At 39.6% G+C, this 14,816-nt stretch overlaps 1 protein-coding gene across 7 annotated transcripts in view; it reads left to right on the top strand.

Annotated features, from left to right (window-relative positions):
• The window catches only part of LOC135428355 (uncharacterized protein CG43867), a 148,561-nt gene that overhangs the window by 23,547 nt on the left and 110,198 nt on the right, over positions 1-14,816 (top strand). The window lies entirely within an intron of this gene.

Here is a 14,816-nt window from a genome sequence, read left to right as displayed (position 1 = left end):
TTCAGCTCTCAGTTTTGGCTTTTAAAAGTTTTTTATTATATCATGCAGAAGCCGCTGGCATTGAATATAACCAAAAAAAAATGTCAATCCGCAAACTTAGTTGCGAACTGGCACCGGAACCGGAATAAAACTGGTTCAATAGAACTATTTTGCACTTAATGCAGGTTTTTCTTGCCGCAGATTCAATTACACTATGAAAAAATGCAGTTCTTGAATGTTTAGTGTCTGAATTATGTATACTTTGATAAAACTGAACAGGTTCAATGACCGAAATAAAGTGGAACTGGTTCAGTTCATTGTTTCGTTACTTTCTCTTGTGAGCTTATGAGGAGCTCAATTTTAGAATCAATTGGAGCATTTTAATTCGCATCAAGTGAATAAAAATGTGGTTAACTGGTTCCGTTGATAGTTTGTTTTGGAACAAGTTCATAATGGTTAAGCGCATGCGGCGGGCATGGGGACGCTTGGGGACTTGTTGATTAGCGTAAATGAGTTAATAAGTGAGCATCAAGAAGAAGATGAGCAGAAAAAAAAATAATATAACAAGCACAAAGTGACGCACAGACACATTAATTACACACACACATACACGCACAGACTTGTGCTTAATGATGATTTATGTGGCCCATGGTTAAAACATTTTTATGACGGCCCTATACAACTATTAGGCCAAAAGCTAATCTACTTGCCAGGAACAGAGCCCTCCCCCCGTAGCTCCCTTACTTGCCCCTTGGCTAATTTGTAGCGGAAATAGTGCAGCTGTCTGTTGACAATTTCTACACACGGTGTGTGTGTGTGTGTGTGTGTGCGAGTGTTTGAGTCCTTTTATGATTAGCCTAATTAAGTCATTAGGCGTTTGGCCAAAATGAAAGCAGCGGCAGCAGCCCCCGATCCGCGCCTGCTCACCTCCAGGGAGCTCGCAGCGATATGCGACGGCATTGTCATTAGGCTTATTGGCAGCGCCATCTAGCGGCGCAGCAATGCAAAAACTATATGAATTATTAAAATGTGTCTGTGTGTGTGAGGATTACTTTCATCTCTGCACACATGCCACACGGTGTATACACTTCACATGGTTACATGGTCATGAGTCGTGACATAAATTAATTACACTTCAATGATTTTTGCTGCATGAATTATGCATTATGCTGGGCGCGCCCATACTTAATGCCCATTTCAGGTATATGTATTTTGTGTAAGGATCTTTTTCAATCACAATAAAATGTATAAAATCCCCAGCCCAAAGTTAAACAAATGAATGCATAAATATGTGGAACATTTGCTCATATTTTCATATTTGTACGCGTTTTTTTCAGTTAAAATTTTACGTTTTACGTGTCACATATAGATAACCCAGCCTTGCCAAAGTTTATTTCTGGAAAATTTCAACATTAGTCTTCCGCGCTTTAAATGACATTTTTGGAAACACATTTGAATATGAGTTTTAAACGAAGAACTTAACTTTTGCTCATCAAACTGAGGTCTCAATTTTCTACACAGGATTGGCTGGCTTATCCGATTTTTTTCTAGATTATTTTTAATGAATTTTCACAAGGTTCTTTAAAGTTGAGTTTGAATCCGAATGAATGGCAATCACGAAGACTCCTTCAAGAGGAGACTCCCGTTTTCTACAATCACGAGAAGATTCTCTGACAAGAGAAGATTCTCGTTCTCAGCTAAAAGTAAAATGACTTTCAGATGAATGTAACTGTTGGGATTACGATTCGAAATAAGATACTTTGTTGTCGAGAGTTAGCCTTAAAAGGGAGGCATCAGTTTTTTGGGCGAGGGTTGGAAAAATCGAGATGGGAATATTTTTGGCTTGAGGATTGGAACTAATCTATAGATAAAGTCAGACATACCTGTCTCACAGACCGAACCAATATGCTCTTGATAGACTTATGAACAGAGCATAAAGGAAAACACAATCACACGTTTGCAGAGTTCTATTTGCAAACTTTTCGCATCTATAATAAATGTGCCGGGCCAAATAGAGTCTTGACACATTTGCAGCAAGTTGGCAGCTTGGCTAGCAGCAGGTATGCCGCTCGCCTTTAGCACGTCTCCCCCTCCCCCAAGTGCACCCCTATCTCATATTCTCTTTGTGCCGTTCGAGAAGTTAACAAATAACCCGAAATGACCTCTTCAAAAGTTGCTCACTTCCAGCGGCTGCATTGTTGTTTTCATTATGTTAGACGACGTTGGTGTCAAGGTGTGTGCACGCGCGTGTGTTTGTGTGTGTGTGTGTGTGTGTGTGTGTTCATAGCCATGCATGTGCATATGTGCAGCGCCTATTGCTATGCAACGGAAACTTTGCAGGCCATTGTTGATATTTGCCAGGCCAGTGCGGGTGGCAGGAATGTTGTGAATGAAGTGAGTATGGCGGATGCATTCGTTTGCTTTGTGCATTGTCGCATGTCGCTTTTAATGAAAGAAATTAAAACGAGTATGAATCGTGTGCAGCCAACTGAGCCATGCCCGCTCACAGTACCACGAACAGCTTAAAACAAATATCGATTATTTCGATAAATATTTTATTATCGATCTCAAGCGGAGTTCATCAGAAGTCTTCATTGCGAATGGAATGAATGTTCTTTTTAGCACAATATATAGATTTGCCACGCCTCCTGTGGGCGTAGCCATAGCCATACACGATTTTATCTAACAGGCAGCAAGTCGGCCAAGCCCAATATACCCTCTTTATTTTGCGGGCGAGCATCAAAAATTGAATGTGAATACTAAAACTCGTTTATGGCGAAAAGTAAAAACTCCAAGAACCTTTGACCTGAACACCTGAAATGCTGCTGCTGCACTTTTCAATATTTAATTGGCAGCAAATTTCGCAAAGCAGTCAACAAAAAAATATATATATATTTATGAATTTATATCAAAGCAAAGCAGCGCCGGATATGAACACAAACAACTAGAAGTATGAACTCATTTGCGCTGCTCGACTTGTAGATGCTCTGCTTGAAGTTTTCACAAAAAAAAATTTTATACAAAAAATTAAGAAAATTTAAAAACGCATTGTATTTAAAAAGTTAGCTTTGAAAATAATTTCAACAACGTTTAATAGATTTTGGTTTTAAGTAATTTATTTTGTAGAGTAAATTCAATCGAACTTGGTTTTCTTTTATTTATTTATTTAATTTTTTTTCAAATTTTTAAATAAATAATTTTAAAATTTTCTTTCAAAGCTTTGTATTTAAAGGATTTATTTTATAAAGAAAATTGAATTTAACTTAGTTTTTCTTAATTTATATATTTTTTGTCTAAGAACTGTTAAAAAGTTCGTTTAGCAGAAACTTTAAATATGATGTATAACAGGTGATATATGCTCCTTGATGCACGGCAAGAAATGGGAATATTTTATTTTTAATTTTATTAATATAATAAAATGCTGCAAGTTTTTGTTTCTTCGATCTTTAAGGGGGCACGATCCCTCAACTTCGTGCAGAAGCGTCGCGCTGCTTAGCCCAGCGCACTACTCAAGCGTCTAAGTCAACAAAAATGCATGAATAGTGCTGATTCTATATAGATCTACTAGCTATTTGGGATTAAATGGGATACCTAGAGACGCCCTGTTTTAAATTAAGTTTTAATATCAACTAACTACTTTAAAGTGTTTTGATAATGCAGGAATTCTTTAAGTTAGTTCCTGAAAATATGCACCTTTTCAAAGGTTTTAAGCGGAAAAGAAACCTGGTTCTAAATCCCATTCGCAACACGAATTGGGGCTAACTTATGATAGAATTTTGCTATGCCGCTGTGTGGTCTTGTTGCAGGGTATTCAAAAATATCAGAGCAGAGCCAAATTGGATATAAATGCAAAATGAAAAATATAACTCGAACGACTAAAAGTATGCAATGAATATTTTATTTGTGTTTTATGCATTTGCCATTTGCCATTTGCCATTTTTGCTGTTTGCTGTTTGCATTTCGCCTTTCGCCTTTTTTGTCACCCATTTTTATGAGCTCTTCTATTTTCGGTTGTTTTTGCCGCCTGAAACACAACTTGCAACTTTGCAGCTGCAGCTGGAGCTGCAGCAGCTCTCAAGTGCAGCACATTTTTGTCATCATAAATTTTAAATTAGTTGCAGCAAACTTGCTGCTTGGCCACGCCCCAGCCGCCTTTTGCAAACATTATTTTTATTTATAATTTATTTTGTATTTTCGTTTCATTTTATATTACCCATGGCAAAGCCCATTTATAAAAACTAAGCAAATCTGCCGAGAAAAACCTTTTATTATTTATATTTTTGAGTGCTCATAAAATGCAAATTTTCCAGTCAAACACAATTTTCGGCTGTCGCTCACTTTTCATAATGTCACAAGTTAAAGGATAGGGCCAGGCTATGGGAATGCCAGGGCGGGTGGGCGCTTTTGGGGCGCACCGAAAGAGCAATCAAAAGAGGCGTTAAGCTAAAAACCACAACATCGACTGGGCTAGCAAATGTTTTTTGGCAACAATGTGCAAGACGTGAAATTATGGCCAAGCATATTGCAACATTCTTGTACGACAATAAAATTCAAGTTTATTGCCAAGCCAGCCCCAGTCCCAGCCCCGGCCCCGGCCGCAGCTCAGCCCAATCCAAGTCGAAGTTCACAGTCGTCCGAGCCAAACAACTGGCCCAACCAGGCGAAGAACTGTGCCGAAAAGAATACCGAATGAATAAAGTTTTACGTAGCTGGGCACACAATATCCCATATCGTTGTGTTTACAGCTGCGACGTTGCCAAATTTCTCGTTTTTAACACTAAGTGAAAATATTGTTTTCACTAAAATCTTATCATGAATTAAATATTCAGATATTCAGGGGCCGACGATGCCTTGCTTCAGTTTACTTTGAGCCAAAATTGACAGTTTTGAGCTTACATGTTGGCAAACTTGACTGAATGTAGGTTCAAACATGTTTGACAACGTTGCCAATTTTCATATTTTTCTTGCACACTTTATTTAAACTAGCTAATGGGGCTAGCGACGCAGCAAAAAATTGTGTTGTAGTATTAAAAGTTAAGTGTTAAGATTGCTGCAACCTTGCCAAATTTCACTGAGTGTAGATTTTTAACATGTTGCCAAACTTCATATTATTTATAATATCTAAGCTGCACGATAGCATTTCAGCAAAAAATTGCCAACAGCTGACAATTTCACTGATTTATTATAAATAAAAAATTAAGATTGCTGCATCATTGCCATGCTTCGGTGACCGCTGCGACGTTGCCAAACTTCATATTATTTATATCAGAATGAATTGTAAGCAATGTTGCCAAACTTCGCGATATGGAAATAATTTATAAATGAAGTATTAAAATTGCTGCAAAGTTGCCAAATTTCACTGATCACTGCAACGTTGTCAAACTTCATATTTGCTCATTTGCACTGAATTTCTTTTCAGCTTATTTAAAATTTTATGAAATCTTTATTCAAGTGACCAAGTAACTGGACTCCATTCAAGTGGTCGCTTATTGTGCACAAATCCCTATTTTATTGTTTCGCAAAGTTCAGCTGAAGCTTCTTAGAGAGCCGCAGGGTTGAAGTGTACTTTGCCATGCCGTGCTGCTTTATAGACAGCGACTTTCTAGTGTTAACGCAAGTTTTTAAGATATTGCCTTGGCATGGCGGCCACAGCGACTTTTTGCCACTCAAGTGACATTTGCTCGTCCTTCAATTGGAGCGCGCGCATTGTTATGAAATTTTGTTTGTCAATTGCCTAGGTCCCCCACCCCCCCCTCTCTCTCTCTCTCTCTCTCTATCTCTGTCATTCTCTAGCTCTCTCGCTCTGTTTGTATTGTTTTTTATGTGACCGTCATGAACGTAAATGGGCCTCAATAAATCTGCAATGCCAGCGGCCCAGTTGCTAGTGATTGCACATTGGACCCACACACACACACACACATACACACACATACACACACACATACACACACACACACACATACACACACACATACACACACACACACACATACACACACACTGGCAAACGGGCTGGCACCAAAAGTGGGCACATTAGTGCCATAAGCTATAAGCCATGAGATGTGTGAGCGTGTGTGCGTGTGCGTGTGTGGGTTGTGTGTGTTCAGCGCGTTAGCGCGTTGAAAGCTGCGCTTAGAGGCATTGCCCGCCATTTCAATTTCCCCATTGGTCCCAAAAAATGAAGGAACGGTGACAAAAGTTTGTGTCCAGCCGTCCATTAAAATCGGATGCAGCTGAAAATCCGTGACATAAACAAGTAGACGAGCGGCAAACGAAGAGTGCGTGACTCTCCGATACCCTATATGAGAACCCAAGAGCAGCAGTGCTGGAATTGAAAAGAAAATATATAAAAGAGCCAAAGTCTGACAAGCAGAAAGAAGAGAGAGAAGAAAGAGAAAGGTGAAGAAAAAGTTATGTATGAGTAACTGCTGAGGAGTCTGAAGATACAGTCTAAACTTTCAAACAAGGGGGAATGGATTCTGCGAAAAGTGTGAAACTCTGAAGTCTGCATTTGAGGTCGATCGGCAAATAAATCGTTTGATGCAAATATTTTGTATGTATTTTCATTAGATTTGGCCAAAACCCCATGCTTGACCGCCAATGGTTGTATGTATATTTGAATATATTGGGATTCTTAGCATGTGTACTATCCCATGGCACACGTTATAGGGTATGTGGTATCATTGCAATAACAACAATGGGCACACGTAGCCCGGTGCAACAGTCACATCTGTCAGGACTGTCATCTGGTTGCGTTTGGTCGTTGACTGCGTGGCTGTGGGCCACGCCTTTTTGTAACAATGCCGCATCCGACAGATATCAGATAGGCGCCTATAAGCGTGCATTGCGCTGATTTCACACACACACACACACACACTCGCATACTTTGCATATTCCATTATAGCATAGCAGGAGGCGTTGCCTTTGTTTATGCGCATTATACAATGGGAAATTGAAAATGTAGCGATGCTTTTCCAGCTTAGCCGGAAGGATGTCTCATGTGCCACGTCGTGTTGGGACAGTTGTTACCCCAGTTAAATGACATTGCATGTTTAACGATAAATAGGTTTATCATGTTTCTTTGATTTTTATATGCCTAACCATACAAAATAAGTCATCAATAACTATACAAAATAGTCCCATATATGTACATTTTGTGTTCTCAGATATCTTGACTTAACTTTGCATTTACTACTTCCACATTTTTCGTAACATATCAATATTGAGCTAATATATCATATATATTTATAGGAAGCTTCGGTCTCAAACCAAGTTTTTGTTTTTCAAGGTTTCTTGACCAAGATCGGAAATAAAATCTGACTAGTATGGTTGCTTTAGGCCCTTCAGAAACAATTGGTTGGAAGTAAATCTTTTGTATTAAAGAAATTCCAAGTTAGGAAGGGTATTTGAGTCTTATGTCATGCAATTAGCATTACTTTTAGTCTGTTCTTAACAAACTTAGTAAGGAGCAAAATTGTGTTTGTGTCCAAAGAAAAAAAATGTCCCAAAAATTTAATGAAATGCGTAGAGCTGAATAATTTTTTTTTATTAATAAACTCTCGGCGAGCTTAAGCTCTTGAAATGTTTGAAAACGAATAAAATGGGATTGAAATAAGGTTGGGGAGATTCACAAACGGGGGACACTTTTCGAGGCGGCATTCTTAATTAAAAATTGTCGACAGCTTCGTGTCTGGGCATAAATTGCGCTTGGAGGCTGTCAAATGGACGAAACGAAAATTCGCTCAACTATTTGAGCAATTAGGCAAGGTTCGATAGCACGGCGGGGTTGTGAGCGTCACGCGGGCTGTGGGCGCTCGAGCCGTACGGCATTTGTGTATAATTAATTGGTAGCCGAAATGCATTGCATACTTTTGTGCGTCAATGGGTTAAGGACTTGGCACTCGTAGGCCTGCGCCTGGCATATTCTCATGTCCGTTTTGTGGGGCGGTTGGTTTTTGTATATGACAACTTTTAAATATGCACATGCACAGACACACACGCACACACATGCGCGCACAGACACACACGTACACGGCTGAGCAACATGTGCTGCCTACTTTTCGGCGTCGGCTGTCTGGCAACTTGCGAGGCAGGCGACAACATTCGGAGGCAACTAACTGCCAAGCGACTGTGGCCTGCAAAATTAATGGCCATCAGTCGCATAATAAATGAAGCAATGTCTTTCGTCCTTCACTTGCTCGGCCACGCCCACCCGCCCATACGCCCACACGACAAGACAGAAAAGTTGTAAAGTTTTTGGTGTCTAAGGCGGCATGCTTTGCACACAGCCAAAACAGATTCGCGTCTGGCATGAGGCGCGAGGGCCAGTCGCTGGATTGTTGGTAGGTGGGAGGGGGCTGGGGGCTGGGGGCGGGGGGCATGTCTCATGTCTTCGCAAGACAAGGACAACTCATTTTGTGTATGCAGCGCACACATGTTGGCCACGCTCGTTTATTCATTTGAATTATTCCCAAAAGCGCATTTAATTTTAATTATGCGTGACAATGCCTCATACAGAATGCCATGCCCCCCCCCCCCCCCCCTCGTTCCACCCTGGCCCCGTTCCTCTCCTGGCTCACATATATGTCCTGGTTTGTTGTCCTCGCGCTCCCATTTGCCGTGCGGATTAAGTAATACTCAGTTGGCATTCTCGAGTACCACACAAACTTCGGGCGTGCAGCAACTGGACGTTCACAACTAACTATGAGCAGGTCCATTGTTTATGTTTGCCCCCCTTTTTTAAATCTTTTTTACATGCATTAAAATAGTACTACTTGCAGTACTATGAAATATTCTTTTCATTATTATTATTTTTTAATAACTGAATTCAAATCCTGCAAAAGCGGTGCAAATATAGCACACAGCGGCAACAACAAACAATAAAAAACGACGAGGAAAAAAAAAACGTCAAAACAAAAGCGACAAATTATAGAAAGTCAGCATGCTCGACTGACACATACCCTGTCCTATGCGACTTAAATGTAAATCATGAATATTAATTAAAACTGAGAGTTTAAGATAGTTTCTGCATCGATTAGAACGTATCAAATATCTGTGAAAGTCCAATGAATACATATGACAGCATTCTTTTTGGTTATACAAACCAATCCGAGAGATCGATTTAATGAGACCTCCGACATATCCTTCGCATTCGCACTCCGCCAATTCGATGTTTCTTTAGAAGACGCTGAGCAATTCGATGGGGCGTATTTCCAAGCCGTGTGATATAACTCGCAGCCTGTATGTTTATCACGTCCCCGACTTAAGACACACCCAGGTCTCTTCTCAGCTAACTCAGCTTTTAGGCGCTGCACTATTCTCCTCCTATCCTCCTCTGCTAAGCCATAAGCCATATCTCGGCACGCGCATTTAATTCTCGGCCTTAATCTAGTCGCTGTTTTATTTTTTCAAAATACTTTTTTACTCATTCAATTCAGCTTAAATGTTTTAAGATATAATTAAAAATAATCTGTTGGGTTTTTTTCAGTATAAAATATTCAGCTGGGATAAAAAACTAGATAGCCTTTGGCTGCTTAAACTATGTAGATACAGGGTATTAGATTCAAATAAATATTTCAAGGCAAAAGTATTTTGCCGTTGTTGTTTCTTTGTGCTGCGTCCTTTTTGCTTTTGTCCTTTTTATCTCATGTTATTTTTTTATATTTTTTTTTCTGCTTTCGAGCAACTGAAAGTGAGTTGATTTGGGGCTGAGCTGGCCCTGTGGCAGGGGGTGTGCCAGCCATGCTTGACTTATGCGCTTGTCAGTCTGTTGACGACAGCATTTGAATGTGGGACAGCAAGCGGAGCAATTGGCCAGCGGGGGGAAAAAACTGGTCAGCTTTTCCTGGAAAAGCCAGCCAAAATGCCGGCAATGGAAATGTTCAAATTGTGCAGAAAATAAAAATAATTCATGTGTTATAAAGCTCTTGAAGGTTAGGTAATAAATTTGAATAAATTTTATATCAGAAACTGTCGATAATTTATTTAGGGCTATGTTTCTAGTTTTGACTTAATTAAAAGATTGGATAGTAAATAATTTGTGTTATCGAGAAACTTCTCAAAGGACAGTTCTGCCTCAATTGATATAAGTCCTGCCGTAGTTTACGATGAGGTAATCGTTAAAAATGTATCCCTGCGATAAATGTTTGTTTTTGTTTTAAGAATTTTAATGGGAGAGGTCTTCTTATGGATATATGTATGTCTGTTAAACGATATTGGAAGGCTATCGATAAATAGCTTGGGTTGGAAAGTTGAAGTGGTTTGAAAAGGGAAACATCTGCATTCACTTGTACAGCTTCAACACATTTTTAACTATAATTGATACGAATAACGACTATTTTTCTTTGTTGCTTAAAGATCCAGATAAACCATATCAATCGATTGACTTACCCTGTTGCAAGCATTTTCTTTCGACTAGTATTTATCGAAATTTTGCCCACTGTGCTCTGGTGTTTCACTTGATGTGAGCTTTTGGGCGCGCGGCTTTAATAAGTTGCATTCATGCTCTCCACTGGCGAGGGGACATATTTCAAATGCCTAAAAAAGGCTAATAAATATAATGCGGCAATGAGGCTAGTTGGGGAGAAGCGGCAAAGGGGCAGGTTGGAAAAGGCAGCTTCTTAGTTTTGCAGTTATTAACAGGAATTCGTTGCCTACGTTTTGGCGCGGCCGAAGCATAAAACATGATTATGTACAGCCGCCAGAAGCCGAGACCTAAAGTTCTGCCTGCAATTAAAGCTGGCTATGCCTTGCCCCCTGTACACAACAGCCGCGTCCCCTCTGTCCCCCTTCACCCTGTTGCTATCCTGTTGGCCTCCACTCAACAAAATTCGCAGAAAACCGCACTAAAGTTGTGTGTTAAGCGGCTTTTGGCTGCGTATTTAAGCCGTTTATGTTGTTACGTGTTACTACGATACACACACGACTTACACACACACACACACACACACACGCATGCACTACACACTCATAGCCATGGGCCGTATGTCAGCTGAAATTTGCACGCCAGCTCCAGAATCGCCTGCTTGGCGTACTGACTAAAGCAGATGAAGAGAATGTGGAAGGAACACTCCGAAGTAATGCCGAAAAATGATATTAAGCGGATTGCCCGACGACACTGAGAAACACTGCGCCATAGCCATAGTAGAGTCCAACTTCAAGAGTCGTCTCAAATTTATGAAAAACTATGTGAAAAGGCAGCAACAACAACAGCAACAATATCAACGACTAACAACAATAACTACAAAAAGCAAACACCAATAATACTTACGACCACACACTAGCTGGCGTGGTGGTGCAGTGGAGGTGTGGGGCATGGGGCAGCGGTTTGTGGCAACTGTGTAGGTAGTTTCAGTGTTACGCTAGGCACTAGCATATATATTTATGGGCATGGGATTAAAAAGGATATTAGCCAGTTGTCGCCTCTGCTCCAGTTAAACAAGTGCTAACAATGGCCATAACAGATGCCACGCAGCAAAACAGGCGCCAAAAGGTGAATAGAACGATATTGTTAACAGGGAACGCAATTATACACAGGCAGATATTGATATAGGCAAATGTAGCAATATGTGTATGTATATAGATATATAAATATATATACATATCGCAGTTTACAAAACAAAGGAAAAGTTTTAAATATTCATTCATTTTTCATTTCTATTATTCTAACTATTATTGTTGCTGTTTTCATTGTTAAATAGGCAAATATAAAAACTGATAATTGCTTCTCCCTTGCTAGACACATGTGACACGGCTCATGACGTTACGTTTTTATACAAACCACCCAATAGATAGGTCAAATCTGTAAAAGACCTTTAAGCTTTATCTTTTGAACCAAAAGGAATCTTTTATAAGTAATTCAGTCGATTAGCCCTTACAGCTTGGGCTGTTCGTTGATCAGTCAGTCGATCAGTCAGTAAGTCAGTCTGTTTATTAATCAATCTATCAATCAGTCAGTCAGTCAGTTAATCAATCAGTCTATCATTCAGTCTATCAATCAGTCAGACAGTCAGTCAGACAGTCAGTCAGTCAGTCTGTCAGTCAGTCAGTCAGACATTCAGTCATTCAGTCATTAGTCAGTCACTTAGTCAATGAGTCAGTCTATCTATCAGTCTTTCAACCAGTCAGTCAGTCAATCAGGAGATTGTTAAGAATTACTTACATATTAAACTCTTTTTAAAGCTCTGACAGTCCAGCCTTATGCACAACAAAAGTCCACTGAGTGCTTGGGAATTTTAACAATTAATTAAAAGCGATCAATGAGGAATGTGTTCCACATATTTTTCATGTATATTTATATTATGTAAAGTATGCTTCAATTAAATGTGCTTAAAGTTGAAATTAATCAAATATTTGTTAACATTTGAGCTGCGCAAATATTTGCTAAATGCTTTGTTCAAATTTAGCGCCTGCCAGTAACCCACTGGGTGCAGACATACACACACATGTGTGTGCGTGTGGGTGCCTATATGTGTGCGTGTGGGTGTGTGGGTGTCGGTGTGTTTGTTATTTTATGTGTATTTGTATTCATTTGGAGTTTACATAAATTCATAGAGTTGGCAAATGGGCGCCTTGGCTCTCTTTGGCTGTTTTGGCTGTCTGGGCGGTTTAAGCGTTGGCTTAATTGCTCAACAAGTTGGCGTCGTGCGGCGTTGCCAGAGTCCCCACCCCGCCCCCTCCAAATGAAATCGGCAGGACCAAATGGAAAAAAGGAAAGCAGCATACGAATACAATTTGGCATTCAATTTGAGAAAAGGCCACCTGCCAGGCGCTGTGACATGCGGCACACACACGGCCAACATCATCTAATGCTGTTGACAGCTGCTGTGCCCGCGTCTGTTTGTGTGCGTCTGTGTGTGTGTGTGTGGTTGTGTGTGTGTGTGTGTGTGTGTGTGTGTGTGGCAGCAGGTGCGGATTTGGGCCATGACAATCTGGGGAATCCACAATTAAAATGGTCGCCGCATGTTGATGCTGATGCTGATGCTGATGTTGATGCGTTGCTGTCACGACTTAAGTCCACCATTGTCACATGGCACGCTAATTGCCTGGCCCAAAAATATTCATTTTTGGCTGGCTTGAAGGGGGGGGGGGGGGGCTAAAGGTCACGCCAAAAATTAATAGCCTTTTGCCGCATCGACTGCCAACTGAGAACATGTTGTCATCATACGCATCATCAGCTTTGTATCCTCACAATTTCTATGCCATCATTGTCATCATTTAAAATTTAAATGCAAAAGCATTTTGCCACAGGTCGCAACTAGGTAAAGTCCAAGTCATTAAAATTCGCAGGCGGCCAAACAAATGCGCTGCGTCTTTAAGGCTAACTACGTTTGGCTTTAATACGCACACAATCAGCGCACGAAAGTATGCTACACACACGCACACACACACACACCACGCACACCTCAACTCACACTCCCCATTGTTAATGGGGATGACATCGACTGCAGAGCCAAACACGAACTCGACGCTGTTCACCACACCGAAGGGCACAAAAATGTCCCTAGCTTGCCTTCGTATATCCCATGTGGAATATCGGGAAATTAAATGTTGCCTTTGCCTTAACAGCATCTTTTCATCCATTCTCGATTACAATATCGCCTGGAATAAAACAACTTATACTCTTATTAGTAATATACAATTTAAAGTTAAACGATTGAAAGCTCGTCAGGCCAAATTTTGACAGATTAATGAAGCTTTTAGCTCGAGTGTAGATTTATGCACGTTCATTTATTAACGAGCTATTAGCTAGATCGCCGCTTTAATTTGTTTTTGAAGCTTTTAGAAATTTATGTGTCTTGCTTTAGTTTATATTTTATGCGCGCATATTTTCATTGATATTTCGAATTTATTATATTTTATATATATTAAATTATTTTTATAAATCTTTGAAAATCTAAAAATGCTGTAAGTACAAAATATTCAATCAATTCTGGGTTCAAAAACTGAGAGCCTAAACAAAGAGCTGGTTACATCCAGTTAAAATAAACATATCTAATACTCAATTAATTATTGACAATTACATTTGTTGACTACGCAAATACCCTACTAATTAATGGGACAACAACTTTCTTAACAATTTAATATTTAAATTTTAGTATTTTAGAGATATTTTTATTATTTATTTAAAAAAAAAATTATAAAATAGATTTTGATTCCTAAAAGTCTCACATGGCTTGCTTTTAAATTCGTTCAGCCGTTGCTTAGGCAAATCGATTAAATTGTATTTTAATTTGTGGTTATTCCACCCGCAACTGCGGAAAATTGGCGGAAAGTTGACGCCAAAGGGTTGTAGGAAAGTTTATTGTTAACCATCCAAGCGGCCTCAATTGCATATTGAAGAATCTTTATGAAAATTCGTTTCAGACGTACTTCACTTGGTGAAAATATGGGTCAAAGGTTGTATAAGCGAAAATTTATTTTTCGACTTCAGGCTAATATCGAAAGTCGACATTATGCTAGGAAAATTTTCTTTCCAGCTTTTAGTTCTTCATTCGGTTCAAAGTTCTTTACAAACAGCTAAGTAAAATGTAATTTTGAACGTGAGGTAGTATAAATAGGTTTAAATTTCCCACTGGCGTGAAATGTGAGCATAAGGCTTATCTGTAAGATAAAGCAACAAACGTGGCCCATGCAAAGCCAGGTAGTGCAATATTCAATATTGATTTTAATCTCTTAATGTCTCGTTCAGCTGTTTTTGAGGTATTTTGTTAAACATTTGATATAAGGCCAAAGGAAAAAAGCCTGTATTTAGGTTTTCCCAGCCAAACTGGGAAATTTTGCTCTTTCAACACACACTTACACACACACACACACATACATACACGCAGGACAGCTGT

Source organism: Drosophila montana, unplaced genomic scaffold, assembly GCF_035044405.1.
Source record: "Drosophila montana isolate Dmon_TW-CO22-7 unplaced genomic scaffold, ASM3504440v1 contig_2481_1, whole genome shotgun sequence".
Classification (NCBI taxonomy): domain Eukaryota; kingdom Metazoa; phylum Arthropoda; class Insecta; order Diptera; family Drosophilidae; genus Drosophila; species Drosophila montana.
The sequence above is the reverse complement of the archived record's forward strand: the minus strand, read 5'-3'. Positions and strand labels throughout refer to the sequence as shown.